Source organism: Castor canadensis, chromosome 3 (genome assembly GCF_047511655.1).
Source record: "Castor canadensis chromosome 3, mCasCan1.hap1v2, whole genome shotgun sequence".
NCBI lineage: Eukaryota > Metazoa > Chordata > Mammalia > Rodentia > Castoridae > Castor > Castor canadensis.
In genome coordinates, this window is record NC_133388.1 from 102,349,315 (window position 1) to 102,371,565 (window position 22,251).

Genomic DNA, 22,251 nt, shown 5'->3' on the forward strand with positions numbered 1-22,251 from the left:
CCACTCTGGAAAAAAAATTGGAGACGTCTTAAAAATCTAAACATAGACTTCCCATCCCACGCCTGGGGATATACCCAAAGGAATGCAACACAGGTTACTCCAGAGGCACCTGCACACCCATGTTTATTGTAGTACTATTCACAATAGCCAAGTTATGGAAACAACCAAAATGCCCCACTACTGATGAATGGATGAAGAAAATGTGGTATTTATACCCAATGGAATTTTACTCAGCCCTGAAGAAAAATGAAATCTTATCTTTTGCAGGTAAATGGATGGAACTAGAGAACATCATTCTGAGCGATGTTAGCCAGGCCCAGAACACCAAAAATCATATGTTCTCCTTCATATCCTACTTTAGATCTCAGGCAAATGCAGCAATGCTGTTGGACTTGGATCACATGACAAGGGGAGATATAGAAATATGTAGAAAATCCATAACATGAAAGCGTTTGATGTTCCCACTCCAGAGGAACTAATACAGAAACCTTAAAACGACAGGTTATCATGAGCAGGGGATCAGAAACCAAGGTAGAGATCAGTTAGAGTTAAATCAACATGGGTCGTAACACATGGGTACATGAAAGCAATAGTAGGAATCTTTCTGTATAGTTATCCTTAACTCAACTAGCAAAAACACTTTGTCTTTCTTATTATGCTTATGTCCTTTCCTCAACAAAATCAGTGATAAGGGCAGAACGGGACCTGCCTGAAACTGAGGAGGAGGGGAGGGAAGGATGAGGGAGGGGTCAGGGTGTAGAAATGACCCAAACAATGTGTGCACATGTAAATAAATAAACAAAAAAATTCTAACATTAAAAAAAAGAGCTTAGAAGGAGGCAAGGCGAGATGGTAGCATAAAAGTATCCACCATTTTGACTCCATGAGTGACAAAAGCCAGGTAACACAGGTGAGATTATATTCTGAAGACAGAAAGACAACTGGAAATCCTGAATGAGATGCCAGGATAACAGAGAAACTGAGGCAACAGAGAAAAGCAGTAAACAGTCCCAAGTATCATCCCTGACACTCTGAGAAGAGAAGGGGTTGCTGAAGGTCCCATCACAAGGTAAAACAGATGGTCCTGGAGACAGACTGGCAATTGTAGCTACAAAATAAGCCCACATTTCCCACAAGTCTTAAACTTGTGATAGTGACTGGTCTGGTGTGAAAGGCTAACCTTGGTGATGAAAGACATTGTCTTTCCCTTATCTTGGGGAGTAATAGCAAAATAACACTTTGTGGGGGCCTATTGTTTAAGAATGAGTTACTCAGGAGAGGAGTTGGGGAAAGCCGCCTGAAAACAGGGCAACACTTATGTCTCAGAAAATCTTGGAATACCTAGCCATGGTGTCTGGGTGGGAGATGGGCACGAGAGGTGGTGGAGGAAAGGGAGAGAGTCTAACATCATCCCACAGAAAAGTTCAAACTATGGAGAACTCCATCTGCAGCATAGGGAACTGCAGTGGTGAGAGGCCTCACCCTCCTTGTCCAGGAGCCAGGACCATCTCCTGAAGCTCAGGCAGAAACAAAGCACCAAACCTGTGACTTGCTTAGTATTTGGCATCCATGGCCTGCCTCCTATCTGCATATGTTGGCTGCTAGGTGAGTCAAAGTCCATTGCCCAGACCCTAGGAAGGGAAACCTACAGCTTCCTCTGATCCACAAGTTGGTGAATAGTCAGGAGGGCCCTGAAAACACTGAGATTCACCACTGGGAACTACATCTGGCCTGTGTTTGCTGTCAGGACTAAGAGCCCAGAGTCCAGACCTTCTGAATCACAAAATTTCCACATCCTCCTCTTCTACAGAAAGAGATGAACTACTGATCAGCATGTGTAAACATTGAGACCAGCAGACAGAGCAACAAAGTCCTTTAGTTCTTCCCCACACCCAGCCAATGAGGAACTCAGTGCTCCATTTACTTCACCCAATTTCTTTTTTTATTGTTTATTCATTTATTCATATGTGTATACATTGTTTGGGACATCTCTCCCTCCTACCCCCTGGTTCCTCTCCTTTCCTCCACCACCCCCTTGCTTCCAGGCAGAACCTGCCCTCTTCTCCAATTTTGTTGAAGAGATAATAAGAAAGACATAGCATTTTTGCTAGCTTAAGATAAAGATAGCTACACAGAGAAATTCCTAGCATTGCTTCCATGCACATGTGTATTACAACTCGAATTGGTTCATCTCTACCTGACCTCTTCACTACTTCCCGGTCACCTTCCCATAGTGGCCTCTGTCAGTTTAAGATTACTTTATTCAGTCCTCTACAGTGGGCACATAGAACACTTTCAAGTTTTGGGTTCCTTCCCTTTCCCTATTCCTCCTGTACGCGTTCTCCCCCTTAGTGTGTGACCCATGTCCAGTGACATTACTGCATTTGTTTTGGGTCTATAATCCACATAGGAGGGAGAACATGTGATTTTAGGTCTTCTGAGCCTGACTAACCTCGCTCAAGATGATGTTCTCCAGCTCCATCCATTTACTTGAGAATGTCAAAATTCCATTCTTCTTCATGGCTGAGTAAAATTCCATTGTGTATAAATACCACATTTTCTTAATCCATTCATTGGGCTCCACCCAATTTCTGACACATCCAGAGTCACCCCAAGGCTTAGACTTTTTCTGCCTTGCAATCACAAACTGGAGGACATGGAGCAAGTGGAAACCTGCCCATCCCATAGGCTCTAAAGCTTGCTGCTGCTAACTGTAACTCCCAGTACACAGAGAAGGAAAATTTCTATAGTGAAAGCAATGCAAAAGTGGACAACAGCACTTCTGCAGAGAGTCCAGCTAGTTCACCTCTATCTGAGCAGTGTCAGGGATCAGGCCCAGAGCACTAGCATGTGGGCCAGTGCTTAAGTACCGAGACATGCTCCCAGTCCAGTGGTGAGAAACAGCACCTCAGCCTGGTCACTACTCTGTCCTGTCTGAACATTGAGACTATTTCAACTGAAAGAGTACAGGCAATTAAGACTTCCAACCAAGGACTTGACCTGGACAAGTACATGAATTCCAATGTAGAAACACACATAGTATGAAAAAAAAGGCAACATGTATCATCTGAAAACCAACAATTCCACAATAAAGGGAATGATAATGAAGTGGATGAACTCAAAAGAACAGTGATATGAATGATCAATAAAATTAAAAAAGACATGTATAAGCACTTGAATGAACTCAAAGAAGATAAAAATAATAGCTAAATGAGCTCAAAGAGAATACAAATAAACAGTTGAATGAAAAAAGGAAGACAAAGTAGGATATGAGAGAGAAATTCAATAATGATACAGAAATCCTGAAAAAATCAAATTAAATTTCAGAAAATTTTCAGCAAGCTGCTGCACAATTAACATTTTTCTGAGCAGCACATGTAACATATTCCAAAATGTATCATATTTTAAGAGATAATGCAAGTCTTAACAAATATTAAAAAATTGAAATAATACCCTATATCCTACCAGATCACAATGGAATAAAACTGGACATCAGCAACAAAAGAAGCCACAGAAAATATTCAAACAATGGAAATTGAACAATACATTGTTGAATGACCAGTGGATCATCAAGGAAATAAGAGGGAGATAAACAATAATTCCTAGAATCTAATACAAATAAAACCACAACTTACCAGAACCTCTGGGGCACGGCAAAGGCAGTGCTAAGAGAAAAACTTATAGCTATGATCACCCACATAAAAAAAGAGATCGCAAATAAGTAGCCTAATAATGCGCCTGAAACTACTGGAGAAACACAAATAAGCCAAACTCAAAATTAATAGGCACAAAGGAACAATAAAGGTTACAGTGGAAGTTAATGAAATGGAAACTAAAAGCACGATACAATGAGTCAATGAAACAAAAAGTTGGTTCTTTGAAATGATAAGCAACAATGATGACCTCTTGGTCAAACTGACCAAAAGAGGGAGGGAAAAGACCCAAATTAATAAAATTAGAGATGAAAAGAGTGTATTACAATAAATACCTATGAAATCCAAAGAATTATTAGGGAATATTTCAAAAACCTTCATTCTAATGAACTAGAAACTCTAGAAGAAATGGATAAATTTCTAGACGCATTTGACCTATCAAAATTGAACCAAGAAGATATAAATTACTTTAAAAGATCTATAACAAGCAATGAGATTGAAACAGTAATAGGCTCCTAACAAAACAAAGTCCAGAACTGGATGGATGCACAGATGAATTCTACCAGATCTTCACAGAATAAACAACACCAATTCTCCTCGAACTATTCCACAAGATAGAAAGCAAAAGAATACTATAGTTCATTCTATAAAGCCAGAGTTACACATATACCAAAACTTGAAAAGGACACAACAAAGAAAATTATAGATCAATTTCTTGATGAACACAGATGCCATATTTTTCAATAAAATTCTTGCAAACCAAATTCAACAACACAATTAAAAAGATTATATGTCATGATTAAGTTGGTCTCATTTCTGGGATATTAGAATGGTTCAGCATATGCAAATCAATAAGTGTAATACATCACATAAACAGAATCAAGGACAAAAACCACGTGTTCATCTCAATACATGCAGAAAAACCTTTGACAGAATTCAACATCCTTTCTTCATAAAAGCTCTGAAGAAACTATGAATAGAAGGAGCCATACCTTAACATAATAAAACTACGTATGAAAACCTACACCCAACACCATACTAAATAATGAAAAACTGAAATCATTTTCTGTAAAGTCAGGAACGAGACAAGGGTGCCTACTCTCTCCACTCTTACTCAAAATTGTACTGAAATTCCTAGCTACAACAATGAGGCAAGAGAGAAAAATAAAGGGGATTTGAATTTGGAAGGAAAAGTCAAATTATCCCTATTTGCAGATGAAATGATCCTATATTTAAAAGACCCTAAAGAGTCTTATCCTGACCTGATAAACATTTTCAGCAACATAGGAAGATACAGTGTTTCAGTACAAAAATCAGTAGCTTTTCTATATATCAACAATGAACAAAGAAATCAGGAAAATATTTCCATTCATGATAACCTAAAAAAAAAAATACCTATGAATAAACCTAACTAAGGAGGTATAAAACCTTTACAATAAAAAGAAGGAAATGGAAGAGGGCAGCAGAAGATGGAAAGACTTCCTTTGTTAATGGATTGACAAAGTTAATACTGTGAAAATGGCTATGATACTGAAGGCAATCCACAGATTCACTGCTATTTCCATTAAAATCCCAATGTCAATCCTGAAATAGAAAATTCAATCCTAAAACTCATACGGAAGCATAGAAAATCCTGAATAGTGAAAGTAATCCTGAGCAAAAGAGCAATGCTGAAAGTATCACAATGCTTAACTTCAAATTATACAACAGAGCCATAGTAACAAAACCAGCATGGCACTGGCACAAAAACAGGCATGCAGGCCAGTTGAACAGAATATAAGACCCAGAAATGAATCCACACAGCTGCAGCTATCTGTTTTTTTAATAAGGGAGCCGAAAGCATACAGTGAAGAAAAGACAGCCTTTTCAACAAATGGTACGGTAAAAACTAGTTATTTGCATGTAGAAGACTAAAACTAAACCCCTATCTCTCACCCTGTACAAAAAAAATCTATTCAAAATGGATCAAAGATCTGAATGTAATATCTGAATTTCTGAAATTACTACATGAAGACATAGGGAAAACACTAGAAGATACAGGCATAGGCAATTATTTTAAGAATAGACTCCAATTGCCCAGGAAATAAGAGCAAAAATTGACAAATGGGATTGTATTGAATTGAAATTTTTCTGCGTATCAAAGGAAACAATTACCAGAATCAAGAGACACCCCACAGAATGGGAGAAAATCTTTACCAGTTATCTGATATCCAGAATATACAAAAAAATTAAATACCAAAAGAACAAATAATCCAATTAGCAAATGGGTAAATTAGCAGAGAGTTTTCAAAGTGCAAATGGCTAATAAATACATGAAAATTTTAACACCCTTAGCCACATAGGAAATGCAAATCAAAACTACACTGAGATTCCAACTCACCCCAGTCAGAATGGCAATCATCAAAAGACAAACAAATGCTGGTGAGGAAATGGGGGGGAAAAGGAACTTTTATACACTGTTGGTGGTAATGTTAATTTGTACAAGCACTATGGAAATTAGTGTGGAATTTCTGCAAAAAGCTAAAATACACTTACCTTATGACCCTGCTACACCACTCCTGACCATATATCTAAAGAAGTGCAAATCAATATACAAGAGAGATACTGACACACCAATGTATATCATAGCACTATTCACAATAGCCAAGCTATGGAATTAGCCTAGGTTCCCAGAAACCAACAAATGGATAAAGAAAAATTGTGGTGTATATACAATAGTGTATTATTCAGCTGTAAAAAAGAATGAAATTGTGTCATTTGCAGGAAAATGAATGGAAGTGAAAATCATCATGTTGAGCAAAGATAAACCAAGTTTGAAAAGCTAAATGTTGCATGTTTTTGCTCATATGTGGACTCTAGACTTAAAATGATGACAACAATGATGATGATAATGGTACATGACTGTAAAAGGAGGACTGTCTGGGGAGGGGATCAGCCGGAGGAAGAGGGCAAAAGGAAAGGGTACTGGAGGTGAAGAGTATCGAAGTACCTGACACACATATATGAACGTAGCATAAGGAAACCCATCAAACACTGTTTGAAAATGGGGGGGAGGGGAACTAATTAAAGGAATAGAATAGATGGGATAAGCTTGTTCAAAACACACTGTATTCATCTATGGAATTTTTACAATGAAACCCCCTTGGACTATTACTGCATGCTAATAAAAGAAAAAGGGAAATATAAAACTGCTCCATTCCCTGGGGAGAACTATGCCTAGCGTTTACTTCGCGTGTAGCCAAGAGGCATATGGAAAGGAAGAATACTCCAGAGTGGGATGAGGCCATGGAGATGAGTGCACTCCACCAAGACGATTCAGCTGGGCCCAGGGCAGTCCTACCTCTTGGGTGGGGCACCCTCAAAAGGTCTGCTCAGTGAACATTTAGGGTGACTGCTGATACCCTTCATTATTCCTTTTATCAAATGAATGTTTGTCTGTCTTTTCTTTGTCCCTTGTTCACCATTATTCACCAAATGTTTGAAGGAGCAGCTCCTATTACAAAGACAGAGGTCCTGCTATGGGGGCTTCCAAGCATTCCGCACACAGCCGGACCTGGAGCAAGGATGGTGCCAGGATGGGATCCTCCAGTGTCACCTTTAGGAGGAGCAGGGAGTATTCTTGCCTTCAGGAAGAACAGGGAGTTGAATATATGTGACAAAAGAACAGACATAGTAATTAGTGCTATTAACCACATTCTTCACTTTTTTCAGCCCTCTGGGAAAATGATGCTATTGAATGCCCTGCCCTCTTTCTATCAGGTAAGATCATATGACCAAATCTATGGTCACATGGTTAGGAGGAGCAGTGGCATGTGCCACTTCCAGGTCAGAATGTCTAATTATCCGTGAGCTCCTTGGGGCTCTCATCCCGCCAAAGTGAGCAGAGCCTACCCCTCAAAATGGCATTTCTTGTGAGCAAGAGCTACACCATTGCATGTTAAGCTAGTGATATTTTAATTGGGAGGTTGTTTTGTTTTAAAGAAAGCAACTTTATTAGGAAGATGAAAATGAGAGTATGCCAACTGGAACAGCTGGGTTATAAAAGAAGGGCCTGAAAAATTCTATATTTGATGTCCTCCAAGACTTGGACTACATTTATAGGTACCTGTTCTCCCATCAGATCTGGACAAAATAGACACATGTATTTCAATGAGAGATGGTACCTCCCATGCCCATGTGCAGAAATTCCTTCTAGAGCAAACTTTCCTCTTCTCCCCAGCCAGCCCCAGTGGGTTCACCTTTACAGGAAGCCATGTGAATGATACTTCATTGGGAAGGGTTTTTATTCCTGGCTTCACAGGAGATTTTTAACTAGGTAGAAAGTGTTACATGTGGGAATGAGCAGATACATAGGTTAGGGCCCCAGCAAAAACAAATTTCATTTCAATGTTCCAATGAAGATCTTTAAGTAGGAACTACACAGAGATATGTTCACAGTGAAGGACCGAGAAGGAGACACTAAGAAGATGACACTATGGTGAGGCTAAAGGGCAAGGGGAGGGGAAAGAAACTCTGAACCCTGGAGCTAGAAGGAAGAAAGAGGGGCCGCCAAAGGCTGGCTCTTCAAGGCAGGAGGTAAGACGAGGACTGGGGAACGAGAGAGAACACACTCAGCTCTCTTTCTTCCATGCTCTCCTGTCTACAGGCTCCTACCTGGGCAGCCACAAGGCCCGCCCTGGAAGATTAGAGAGGAGGAAAGGTTGAGGATGCAAATGGAGAGGAATCGAACAAAACAACAGTTTAGGTGCTGACCAATAGAAGGAACAAGTATCAGGTGGGGAGCTCTCAAAAAAGCAGTGGCTTCTCTTGACATAAACCTTAAAAGAATTCTGTGAATTTTTATGTTCAAGAACTACCTGTGGACTAGCTCTTAATAATAAGTAAATACAAAAATATAATAGTTTACATTAGCTTATTTATTGACTATTGTGCTGCACTTCTAAACTAATTGTTGGACACAATTTAAGCATATTCCCAGATCATTTTTGTTTGGTTGGTTGGTTGGTTTGGTTTGTTTGGATTTTTTTTTTAGCAGTACTGGGGCTTGAACTCAGGACATTCGGCTTAAACCACTCCACCAGCCCTATTTTTGTGAAGGATTTGAGATAGGGTCTTGCAAACTATTTGCCCAGGCTGGCTTCGAACTGCCATCCTCCTGATCTCTGCTTCCTGAGTAGCAAGGATTACAGGTGTGAGCCACCAGTGCCCAGCACAAATCATTGATTTTGATCCTTGAGAATATTAAATATTAAGTTATAAAAGAATATTAAATTATTTTTAAAGTAGTCTTTTTATAAAAAGTAAAAATGTGCAAAAACTATATGAAATCTGTAAAAAAAAAAAAAAGTACAAATCTAAGTGCCTGCAGACAATGCTATTAGAAACAAAACCCTTCATGTATTGCACACGCTCACCTGCCAATTAACTCTGTAGTAAATCTAAAAGACAAGTATGTGCAACTGCAGGGGGCCATGAACACCAGGCCCTGGAGGTTGAAAATGAAAAACATTTTGTTACTGATGAAGCTTACTTCTTACCCCAAACTCACTTCCCTCCACATTTGCAAGGATGCATCTGGTGATATAAACCACATTTTGGAAGAGTTTAAGATACATGATCTCACAGACATCCCAAACCATTGCATTGGTGATAGTTGCCTTTTGGAATTTCAAATGTTGAATGACTAATTGGCCAAAATTGCAATTTCATTTTAGGAAGAGAAGTAAGAATGAAAGATGGAGTCGGAGTCCTAGTTGAAGATAAGTTGGTCTGAGCCTTTAAATTAATTTTTAGTGCTATGAAGAATCATATTTCCCTCTATTTTCTATTCTATTTAAATTCAGATTGTTTTCTCTGTTAAAAGGCACTTAAAACCCTCTACATCTTCAAGTTTTATTTCATGATTATTAGTCTTCTGTTGAATTTGCAATAATTTCATAATGATTTTCCATCTTTTGGTGTTATTTTCCCATAGTTTCAGTGAATATATTTTAGGAAATATATCTATATTAACTAACAGTATTCTTCTTTATTTCCCTTTGATGAATTCTTACTCACTTATTTTCTTCACATTCAGTCAATGTATTCTATTTTGCTCCATTTGGTTTTCACTTCATGCACAGCTTTTTTTTAATCTTCGTCATGTTTCAGGATGCTGAAAATTGCATTTATTTGTCCAATATTAAATGAAGTTTTCTTGTAATGTTATCATTATTCATATTTCCAGTCTTTGTGGTTTTTTTATAGCTGTGAGTTTCATGTTTAAACCTGTGTGTATCCTAAATGTAATAGAAATGCCTGTCAGGAGTTTACAAATTTTAAGCACACTGACAAGAATACAGGTTGGTGATTTAGAACCGGGGCTGCTCCTGAGATTGCTTTTAAAAGCTGCCTGTGGGCAGGATGTCCAGAGCAGGAGAATGAGAGTCTCCACAAATACACTTCCACAGAAAAGCCACAGACGCACTTGCAAGTTCAACAAAATTGAGCACTGGAAATTAACCAAGGGTGTACAACAATCTGCAGGAAATCAACCCTTGATAAGAATGGTGAGCTTTGTGGTAGATTAAACTGCTTTTCCCCAGCACCCTGGTATCACAGGAGCAGCAGAACAGGCTTGGGCTCCTCTGCACCCCACCCAGAGTCTTGATACATTTGACCTCTCTTGTAGCTCCCAAGTAAAGTCACTTTCACAGGGTGTTGTCATTATTTGACCTAGCTCAGAGCTCTCTTCTTGCAAAGCAATACTTATGGGGCAATTATGGAAAATGATTAGCTGTAATTATTTCACATGGAAGCTGCCTGAGGCAAACAAAAGCCCAACCAAAAATCCAAGAGGGCAGGGGAAAGGGTGGGAAGAAGACAGCCAAAAAGGATTTCGAAAAGCTCTGACCTTCCTGAAGATCTAAAAGGATTCATGCTTGTGCAGAAACCACGAGGCTCAGTCTTCTCTGGTTGACCTTGAGGCTCTTTGGGAACAAGAAGAGGACAAGGTAAGATTGTCAAATGCTTGAGCATCAAAGGTGCGATACAGTGCGCACACACACACACACACACACACACATGTGCACAGGTACATTCGCACATGGACACACAGTCCTTCAGAAAAGAGTGGATTACTGACCCAACCATCTAAGGAAGTCTCTGATCAATCATTAACTAAAACATACCAAGGAGATTCCTGTATGCCCAGATTTATGGTGGCACTATTCACAACAGCTAAGATATGGAGTCAGTCTCCATGCCCATCTAGGAACACTATGATCCGAGTATTAAATATCCCCCAAAGCTCATGTGTTGATGGCCTATGCTCAGCAGTGCTCAGAACCAGATCCTTTAGAAGATGATTGGACATGAGGGCTCAGTACCCATCAATGAATCAATCAATCTATGAATCATAGCCTAGTGAATCACCAGGAGGCGGTGAAGACTTTAGGAGGTGGGGCCTAGTTGAAGGAAGCAGGAGAATGGGGTAAGTTCTCGGAGGGTATGTTTTGTGCCTGCTTTCCTCCTTGTCTTTGCTCCCTGGATTCTGTGAAGTAAGCAGTTTTGCCCCTTCATGTGTACCTCATCAAGTTAGGCAGAAACCTCATCATAGGCTCAGAAGAAAAGGAGCCAAGAAACCATGGACCAAAACATCTGAACTTGTGATGTCTCTCAGGTACTTTGTCACTGTGATGGAAGCTGACTAGCACAATGATAAATGGATGAAGAAAACATGGTATACATACACAACAGAGTGTTATTCAGCCACAAAGAAGAATGAAATCCTGACATAGTGTTTGCTAGAGGTTAAGAAGTAGACTGGACAATGAACCTGGATAGGGTCAGTGAATGCCGTATAGTGTGTTGAAATTTCACACTGAGTCTCACCAATATGTGTAATTAATACATGTTAGTGAAATAAAATATTTTAACAATAAAATAACTGAACAATCTTCAGTGGCAAACAACAGGGAATATAGAATTTACAGACTGTTAGTCTAGGGAAGGCAAACAAAGAAAAGTAATAATAATAAAACAGCAACAGCCACAAATTCCACAGGGAGGTGAGAGGGGTATGGGGCCCTGATTTTTAGACTATCTAACATTACAAGTTTTTCACTAAAATATTTTGAGAGACATAAAAAAAATTGAAAGCTCTGGCCCATACACAGGAAAAATAGCAGTTGACTAAAATACCAAAGAACGCTATGAACCAGCTTGAACTGACACCTACCATCACTCACAGAATGTACACCATTCTCAAGTGCAGACCGTCACCATGAGATGAAGTATAACAAATGCAAAAGGACTGAAATCATACAACATGCACTTTATGACTTCAGTGGAGTTAAATTCAAAATTAACAGCAGAAATTGGTTTGGGAAAACCATAAATATTTGACAATTAAACAACAGACGACCAAACAACACGTGTGGAAAAGAAACTAAAAGGGAAAACAGAAAGTATTTTAATCTGAATGAAAATAAAAATACAACCTATGGCATTCAGCTGAAAGCGCTTATTTTTTCTAACTTTGCTTTAAGGGTCCATTTTAGAAAAGAATAATGACCTCAAATGAATAACCTAAACTTTCTTCTTTAGCATACCAATGAATGGCTGAATAAAAGGTGCTATATACTTACATGAAATATTACTTGGCAACAAAAAGGAATAAAGTACTGATACATACTATAAAATTGATAACATAATGAAACAGCAGAAGTCAGAAGTAGGAGACAACATATGGTGTGATTGCATTCATATGAAAGCATATCAGTGTCTACGGCCATACTACCCTGAACGTGTCTGATCTAGTCTGAAAGCATATCAGGAGACAGAAGTCAGCTAGTTGTTGCCTGGGGCAATGGATAAGAACACAGATTGCCAATAACCCAGCAGGAGGGCTCTTGTAGGTGGGATGGAAATGTTTTAAAACTGATTCATGTGAGTTGTGGTATGCATAAAAGTCACTAAAAATCATTGAATTGTATGTTTTAAATGAATTAATTTTATGATACCTAAGACACACCTCAACAACACTGTTTAAAAAGCTGCATGCATCTATGAAAAGAGGGATAATACATAGAACCCCTACTGGATGTGAAGAGCACTTCTAATGAAATGAAAACACAATGATTAGTTCAGTCATGTGTCATTCCTTTGAGCACTTTGTGAGATAGGGGCAGATTGGATTTTCTTAATAATTACTTAGTGAAGCAATTGACTTAATAAAAGGAGAAAACGCAAATCTATGCCAACATTTGCCTGCTGGATTCTACTATACTTCTTTGTGCGAAATAATAAACAGCAAGGGAATATAACCTGTGAAACTTTCAAATCGCACTTCTTCAATTTTGTATCCATCACCTAGCACTGCATAAGAAGTTATCACAATCTTAGCAGCTGAAAACACATACTTGTTATCTCCTGGTGTCCACAGGGCAGGCATGTGAACACAGTTTGCCTGGGTTCTCTGCATCAGAACTTCACAAGGCTGCAGTCATGTGACAGTGGACTGTGTGCTCATTTCCTAGCTCGCTCACTCACTCAAGTTGGAGGCAGAGGTGACTTCCTTATAGTCTTCCTTCCCAGCTTCTCACTGACTGTCCTTTGGAGGCCTCCCTCAGCTTCTTGCCACACAGGCTTCCCAACTGGCCACTTACAAACCCAGCAATGGAGGAAGTCTCCAGAGTGGCCCTCTAGCAGGACAGAGTCTTCTGCAATTCAGCATAGTCATGAGAGTGACTGCCTAACACCTCTCCTACTGGCTAAAGTCCCTCTACCCAAAACATGAACAGGAGGAGAGGGCTTGTGGCTACTATAGAATTTTTTAATCAATTCATTAAAATAGAATTGATACATACATTTCATTTTTGTTTTTAAAAGTGTCCAAGATATAGTTGATGTTTCATAGTGATTACAATAAAATCTCAAGGTCTAATTAAAGAAAAGAAACATGTTAATATATGAACAGTTCTGCCACATCTCTTGATAAATAGGAACTCAAATATTATATAAGCATATGTTTGTGTGTATATACTTTACATAGAAATCTACATATAAAAATAAGGACATATATACATACACAATGTTCTATATCACTATGAATAAAGTAAATTCCATATTTCTCTGTTTTTCAAAATGAAAACATTTCCCTTCAACCCTTCATTTGGACATTCAGAGAAAGTTCAAGTGTCTGTCACTGAAGTATAAATAATGTCAGAAGATGAACCATTCTTCCCTTGCTTGAGTTCTGCCAGGCTCCTATGGCGTGGTTAAAAGTCTGTCTTCACTGGACCATATTTTCTGAACAAAGGGAAATGCGAGCAAAAGTTACAATCTCTACAGCAAACTCATTGCCCTCTGACCTCCTCAAAATTCCTGATAATGACTTCTTTGCCCTGATCATCACTTTACAAGACTCAGGACCTGATGTAGTTTTCCTCTTTACCAGCAGGTGTCACCGTCATCTTGCATTTTCTGGTGTCTGTGTGACACCATGCACGCCTCACCAGGGAGCTTTGCTCAGAGTGGCCCCACCTCCAACAGCAACACTTCCAAGCTGCCCAAGGGGTGACTGCACTCTACTGTCACTTAGAATTGTTTACTCTTCTAATTTCCTACATCTGTTTAAAATCTTACAAGACTTCAAATTATTCAGTTCTCTGAGTTTGTGCTTCTCTCGTCCATTACTTTTCTTTTTTCCTTGCTCCTCCCTATCTAATTGAATCATCATGGTTCATTATTTTGATAATACATCTGTGTATAGTTAAGATCAGGTTTAGTTTGATACATTAGTTAAAGTCAGAATCAAAACTAGGTGTTCACATCTTTTTGAATAGTAAAAACAAGCACATTTTAGTAGCAAAAACAAAAACAAGTACTAGGAGAGGGAAAAAAGGTCAGCATAGAATTCCCCACACACATGAGAATTACACATATTTATTAAGAGTGGGAAAACTATTCTGAAGTGATCATTACACATTGCATATTATCACACTGTACCCCATAAATATGCATGGTTAAAATAATAATACTTAATAGTAAATGAACATATGGCATAAAAATATTTTTAAAGGATTCCTTGCACAGCCTAAGTGTCATTCCAAAACAGTGGATGAAAGAAAGACTTTTTCAGGAAACAAAATCTGAAAAAAAATTCATTACCATCACTTCTTCAGCAAAATAAATGTTAAAGGAAATTCCTCAGCAGAAAGAAAACAATAGCAAATGAAAAGAAGGCATAAAGATAGAGTAGATGTGAAAGACATTTATGTCATTTTCATCTCCTAAAATATATCAGCAGGAAGAATAACAACACACTATGGAGTTTGTTGCATATGAAGAAGTAAAATTAAGACAACTGAACAAATGAAGGGACAAACAGCAAACACCTAGACATTAAAATGCAAATTATAAGCCAAAAGTTGTGTTAAAGGTGCAAGGTCTAAAAACCTAAGTAAAGGGTGGATATTGTCATGTCAGACATTTTTTTTAAAAAGCAACAACCTACTTGATATTTTAAGTATGAACATACATATAGGTTAAAAGAAAAGGATGCAAAATGTAAATTTGGCAAATACCAGTCATAAGAGAGGAATATAAAAGGACTTCATGATGCTGGCAAGGCTAATCAGAGTGAGCACCTGCAACCCTAAAGCTACACACACCTAAAACAGTTTCAAAACACAGGAAGGAAATTGTGGTAGCAGTGACAGGAGAAAGACAAATCCACAGTGATCAGTAAAAGTTTCACCATCCCCTTTTAGTAATTATTAGGAAAACACAGCAGCAATTCACTAAGGAGTGTGTGGCCCTGGCAATGCAATCAGCTCATATGACACAGAATGTTCCAGACAGCAACAACAGAACATGAGGGCTGAGGGACTTTCCCAAAGATAAAACATTTTGGATGATCCAAGCCTGGCCCCAGAGAATTAAACTGGAAAAAGCCCAAATGTTTGGAAAATAAACAACACAAGAATAAGTGATCAAGTTACAGAAGAAATCACAGGGAAAATTTAGGATGAACTGAATGACGACTACACAACACATCAAAATGTGTAAGTGTGCAGGTACAGCAATGCTGAGAGGCAAATATAAATTATTAAATGCTTATATTGGAAGAAAAGAACAAATGACATGACAGAAACCAAATAGCAATCCAGGACATTAAGACACAAGTCATGAGCCCAAAGTGTGTGAAATGTGCAAGACCTAAAAACCTAACTAGTTTCTAAAATCTACAAAACTAGAAAAACAGGAGCAAATTCTACACCAAAGGACATAATGCACATTCCTTTGAGAATTAGGGTGAAATAATGACATTTTCAGAAAGAAAAAGCAATGCTTTTAGTATTGAGAGATTACAAAACAAACTATTAAAGAATGCCTTTGAGAAGAAAGAAAAATTTTATATAAGTTCTAAATTGCAAGAAAAGATAGGGAACAAAATGAGACTAGACGTACCACTGACCATGGCTGGATCCAATGGACCCTAACAATTCTGACCAGCCATTTCTGCAGGGACCAAATCCCCTGTTCAGAAGCAGGAACAGAACAAATTTGCCCTCTCCACACTCCTCACACTCATTTCCAACTGAGGACCAAATAGAAAAAGCCCAACATACTCTTCCAACCAGTTACATAAGATTCCCTTCTTCTGGTTAGCCCTCCTCCAGTGTCCCCATGCCAGTAACTTCTAACCAAAACTGCCTGCAGCCTTCCTTTGTTTTCACTACAAAACTTTCATGCTCCAACAATACTGGGGGTACACTTTCATAATTCCAGCTACTCAGAGGTAGAAGTAAGAGGATTATAGTCAAGGCCAGCCCCCCCAAAACACGGGACCCTATCTGAAAAACAAAATAAAACAAAAAGGGCTGGGGACATGCTTCAAGCAGTAGAGCACCTGCCTAGAAAGCACATGACCCTGAATTCAAAACCCAGTTCCACCAATAAAATAAAATACAGTAAAAACTTTCCTGTGCCCCTGCCTGCCTTTGTGCATCTGCCACCCCAAGAGATGGTGACTGCCACCTGCTTTAGCAAGCTTATACATGGTAGTCTTGATTTGTTCTCACTCAGGTGGACATTGTTATCACACAAACAATGGCAAATATTCAGGCAAATATAAATAAGAGTAATTTTATCAATCTACATTAATAAGTCAAATGCCAGCAACTCAAGCCTGTAATCCTAACTACTTGGGAGGCTGAAATTGAGAGGATCTTGGTTCAAGATCAGCCAGGGTGAAACAGTTTGCGAAACCCCATCTCAGTGGAAAAACACTGGGTGGGGAAGTGTGCACCAGCCATTGCAGAGACAGCAGGAAGCTCAAAATAGGATCATTGTCCAAGCCACAGCCTGGGCAAAAAGGAGATGCTATCTCCAAAATAACAAGAACTTGGGCTGACAAGGTAGCTCAGGTGGTAGAGCATGGCCTAGCAAGCACTTACCCTGAGTTCAACCAGTATTGAAAAACTTAGTAATAATGCCTGATTTGCAGGACCAAAAGAAAAAAATAAGAGAAGACATAAACATACAGAGATACATGCCCTTTTTACAGAGTGGAAGACTCAATGTAGTCAACATGTTAATTTTCCTTAAATTAATGTATAAGTTTAATGCAATTTTTATTAAAAATTCAGGAAGGTTTACCTTTTGAGGTAGGGTCTCAGCCTCCAGGGAGCTGGGATTACAGATGTGTGCCACATGACTGCTACCAGTAACATTTTTGGTAAACATAGGAAAAGCATTTTCCCAAATGTACATGGAAAGGCCTTTAGAATAGTTAAAAGCAATATTGAAAAATATGAAAGTGGAAGGAATCACTCTATCCAATATTGTTTTACTGTATAGCCACAGAAATGAAGACCAAAGATGTAAAACAAGCCAGCAGAATGAAAATTTTAAATCCAAGATCAAAAATTGGTAGGGAAGGGAAGACGAAACCCCCCAACTCAGCATTCACTGGGGAGGGGAACCAATAGATAATAATTATCATAGATAAATCAAGAAATATTATTTGAATTCATATACATAACTCCTGTGACAGTTTGGATAAATATCCCCTAAAGACTCATGTATTAAAAGTTTGGTGCCAGCCTGACATGCTATTGGGAGTTGATGGAACCTTTAGAAAATGGGGCCTAGTTTAAAACCTTCTAGTCATATGAAGGCATGCCCTTGGGACCTGATCCTTCTCTTTCTCTCTTTTCTTCCAGGAGGTGAGCAGCCTCCTCAGCAACTTGCTTTCCACCATGATGTGCTGCTTCAGACAGGCCCAAAGACAAAGGAACCAAGTGACTGTGGACTGAATTCTCTGAAACTGTAAACTAAAATACACCTTTCCTCTTTATAAGTTGATTATCTCAAGCATTTTGTTACAGTAACACAAAGCTGGCTAGCAACAATCCCCAACAATATGGAGAAATACAGAAAAATAATGAAAGCTTTTTTTTCAATGAATAGACTTGGGAAGGAGAGATAAAGATGAAAGCTCCTACTTCTGATTTTTAATCAAATTAGACTGTATAAAAAGTGGCCTATTACTAAATTCAAAAATATTTTATAGTTCAAAAAATGTAAACATACTAAGTTTCTTCTAGTGTCTTCCTGTTGATCTTCTGCCACAGCCAGCTCAGCCATGTAGACTCAGCGCCTCTCCTTCCTTGTATAGCCCTTTCCCCAGATCCCCTGTGTCCCAACACAGGTGCCTCTTTGGTTCCTAGGTTTCACCAGGTTCCCCCCTACTTTGTATTCCTTCTGTTGAGAATACTCTGTGCCCCACCCCTGCTGTCAATTAGCTGATTTAGACCCAACTGTCTGAGCTAAGATCAAATATTGCTTCATCAGAAACAGCATTGTGATGCCTCCAAAAGGCAAAAGCTTCCTGTTCAACACTTTTGCGGCATTACAATTTCCCTACAATTGCTACATGTCAATTTTTCAGGCAGTAAATACCCATTTGCCCTCTAAATTGCTAGTTCTGTGAAATCAGGGCTCTGCCTCTTTTGCTTGCTATCATTTCTTTCACATCCAAAACATGGTTTTGCACATATTGGAATTTACTAAGTATTTGTTGAGTAAGTGATGATCCAGGATATAAATCAAGTTTTTGAAAGCACATATCAAATGTGTAAGTTCTAGATAAGCATCCTTAAAAGAAAGAGTAAAGGAGAAATTAAATTTACCTCTTTCCCTTGTAGTCCTTATCTCAACCATATGCTCTTTAAGGCAGATTTTAAACCGCTGCAGTGTAAGAAAGTCTGTTCAAGCAATATGTTCAGAGTTGTTACAGCTTCATACTTTATAAGTCAAATCATAAAAAATAGGACAAATACCTGTATCATATAGTACTCATTCTGTGTGAGGCTTTGGCAGGTGTTCTTGTATTTGGAAGGCTTGGGTTGACCACCAATATAGCCAAATCTGCAGATGAGTCATGTCATAACAAGGGTCTACTGTACTATTACATTTTGGCAGGAAAGTGACAGAAAGTATCTCAATAGCTTACCTTGGCTCAATCCATTGCCTTCCTGTGCAGTAATAAATAACACCAACCTGAGAACTGTAGTAAGAGCAGAGGCAGGACATTGCTTAAAAGAAGCCCCAGAATTTCTTCTATCCTAACTGGGTTAAGATACTTATAAACAAAATATAACCTAGGGTCATCTTAGAATTATGGCACCTAAGGTCAACATTCATCGTTAGAAAATAAAACTGATATTGTTGGGTGTTAAATTGCCAATCTGTTTGTTGTTTCAAATGTTGTTGTAACAGATGCCATTCAGTGGTGTTGTGTTATGTGATCTCTAACAGTGAGAGCATTAACTCAACTCCTCTGCTAGCTGAGATTGTGGTAGAAGATACCCTAGGGTGCAGGAGATGACAGATTGGTTCCTGTCAGAATAACTGGATGCAGTTCTTGTTTGGAGCACCTGTGGGTGGCTAAATTGGGCAGCCCATGTGCAAAATGAGGATGGTGATTTTGATGAAGATAGAGTTAAAGGATTGGAAGAGAAATGAATAAAATCTGTTCAATTGTCTAACACAGCATGTAGCCTATAGCAAGCACTTAATAAAGAGTCCTTCTTTTATTACTATGGCACCATTCAGCACTTCACATGCTTGATCTCAAGTCCTCATGGCCACTCTGAAATATAATTATTAATATCTTCATTTTCCCAGAAAACTCATGGTAATTTGGTAATTAACCTGAAGTCACTGAGTTAGTAACATCAGTCATTATCCAAATCCAGACCTGAACGAGCCTAATGCCTGCTGCCTTCCCAGGTCTCTGAAGCTCAGTAATGCAATGGGACTTGGACCATGTTGTGTTATTATTTATTATGTCCTTAGTCAAATACAATTGCCCTCATCTGCATAAGGCCGTTATTATCTCACATATAAATAACTGGAGCTCAATAAATGGTTGTTCTACTGAGATTTGGTTAGCAAAAAAAAAGCAAGAAGCTTAGAACTACCATATACACAAGTTTTAGGTCTCCACAGCATCACCTGCAAAGTAGTATATTTTATACCTGCCTTTATGGTGTTGTTATGAGATTTAAATGAAATTCATAAATATAGTTAGTACAATTCTTAGTTCAATTTAGTTACTCAAATATTTATTTAAAAAAACACACATACACACATAATATACACACACTTCTAAGGATATGTGATAGATAGATAACAGATAGATAAATAAGTACATAGATACACATACGGACCACAAACAATTGGAATCATTGTAACTTCAAGAATTGCCTCCACCTAAAGCTAAATCTGCAATCTGTCTTCACTCCATTTGCACTCCTTCATTCTCTGTCGTCAAAGCTCTTCCTCTATCCTAATTTACCTACAACTTATGCAAGTCCCAGGTTAGGAGAAATTATGAGTAGACCCCATATCACACAAACATGGCTCTGAGAATAGCTGTATTACTTTTCAGAACATCAGGTGTTGATCAGATAAAGGGGAAAACAATCAATAGTTTAATAGCTTTTAAGCTACGTTAATCAAGGGACAGAAACATCACTAATGGTAGCTGAGGGTGACAGAGGGAGGACAGGTTTCTGCACTCAGCTGCCACTCTGTCTGTCACCAGCTATCCAGGGGATTTTGAACACAGCATTTTCTTTCTCTAATTCTTAACTTCTTTTTTTTATTTTTATTACTATTATATTCATTATGTGGGGAGGGTGATTCATAGTGACAATTCTTACTAGACTTATATTGTACATTAGTTACATGTCCTCTAATTCTTAATTTCTTAAATCTTAATTTTTCCAATTCAAGAGGCTGAGTTTTGTTCATCCTGGCATTCACCCATTGGGAGTATCTGCAAGGCAGGGGAGGTCACCGAAGTGTGTTTGGCATGAAAGATAGAAAGCTTTGAGGAAAAACACTCAGGGGTGCACATCTGAGGACAGCAGCTTCAATGTCTTCACTGAACCCTAAGAAATGTTATTTTCCCTGAGCTAGATATCTGTTGCTCATACTGTCTTCTAGTCAAACCACCATTGCCTCGTTTCCACATCCTACATCCTAGTGGGGCTAAAATCAAGTGTGAGTAAAGAGTGAAGTCTATGCAGGGAAGATCAGTAATCTGTGTAGAAGAGGGGAGGATGAGTGGGATGACAGGCTCTCTCTCTGCTGAGGGCTGGGGCAGAGAATGTCTGGAGCAAGCAAGGTGGGTCTGCCACTAGATAAAGCTGAGACACAGGAAGCTTTGTCCTCCAGGAACACCATGGAAGTTGTGCAATGGCTTTGACAACTTGTTTAGCAGCCATAAGTGACCACTAGAGGTCTGCCTTGAAGCCGTGGATGACAAAGAGATGTTTAGCACTGATGCCAAGATAGAAGTTTATCTGCCACATGTGGCCCAGGATGCCAGGCATGAGTTGGGAGGGACCTGGGAAGAAAGTATTTTCTTCCAAGACAACTACTCCTCAAGAGCTTTTATTTGAAACTGGGCATGGTGGTTCATGCTTGCAATCTTAGCTACTCAGGAGGCAAAGATTAGGACAAAGTGGTTCCAGGCCAGCCTGGGCAAAATGTTGAGCCCCATCTCAACAAAAAAACTAGGTGTGGCAGTGTGCCTGCTATCCCAGCTACAGGAAGGCCAAGGTAAAAGGATTACAGTCTGAGGCCAAGCCCTGAGCAAAAATACCAGACTGTATCTGAAAAAATAGCAAAGCATGAAAAAGGCTAGGGATGTGGCTCAAGTGGTAGATTTGTTGTTTTGCAAACATGAGGCCCTGAGTTCAAATCCCTGTACTGGCAAAAAATGAGCTTTTATTTGACCCTTTTATTTTAAATCTTTAGGCTGATACAGCTTAAGAAAATATAAATTGTATGTAAGCAAAGGATTAGTAATAGATAATCTTTAATTGTCCTTTCCAAGTAAAAAAGGCAAGTCTTGGCATATTAATACTTCATTTGCATGGCTTGAACTGACCATGAGCTCATCTGGCGAATTTCTAGACAATATAAAAAGCTAAGTGTTCTTGTGAGAAGCTGATGGTGCTGATGAAGATCACACCGCTTCCTATCATTTAATTTTTTTCACTTTGAATCCATCAACTCACTGTTGGTGAAGAGATCC

The 22,251-nt window shown here is 38.8% G+C and overlaps 1 long non-coding RNA gene and 1 pseudogene across 3 annotated transcripts in view; both read right to left on the bottom strand.

Moving 5' to 3' along the window:
* The window catches only part of LOC141421639 (uncharacterized), a 123,565-nt gene extending 107,246 nt beyond the window's left edge, over window positions 1-16,319 (bottom strand). The window contains exons 1-3 of one of the 3 annotated variants that reach the window (XR_012446282.1): window positions 16,107-16,319; window positions 13,723-13,943; window positions 10,546-10,621 (exon numbers count right to left, since the gene is read on the bottom strand). This is a non-coding gene — a long non-coding RNA (uncharacterized lncRNA). The remainder of the gene's footprint in view (window positions 1-10,545; window positions 10,622-13,722; window positions 13,944-16,106) is intronic. The other 2 variants (XR_012446281.1, XR_012446280.1) reach the window with 2 other exon arrangements.
* LOC141422092 (small nucleolar RNA SNORD22) lies at window positions 7,817-7,928 on the bottom strand (annotated as a pseudogene).
* Window positions 16,320-22,251: the final 5,932 nt, after the last annotated feature.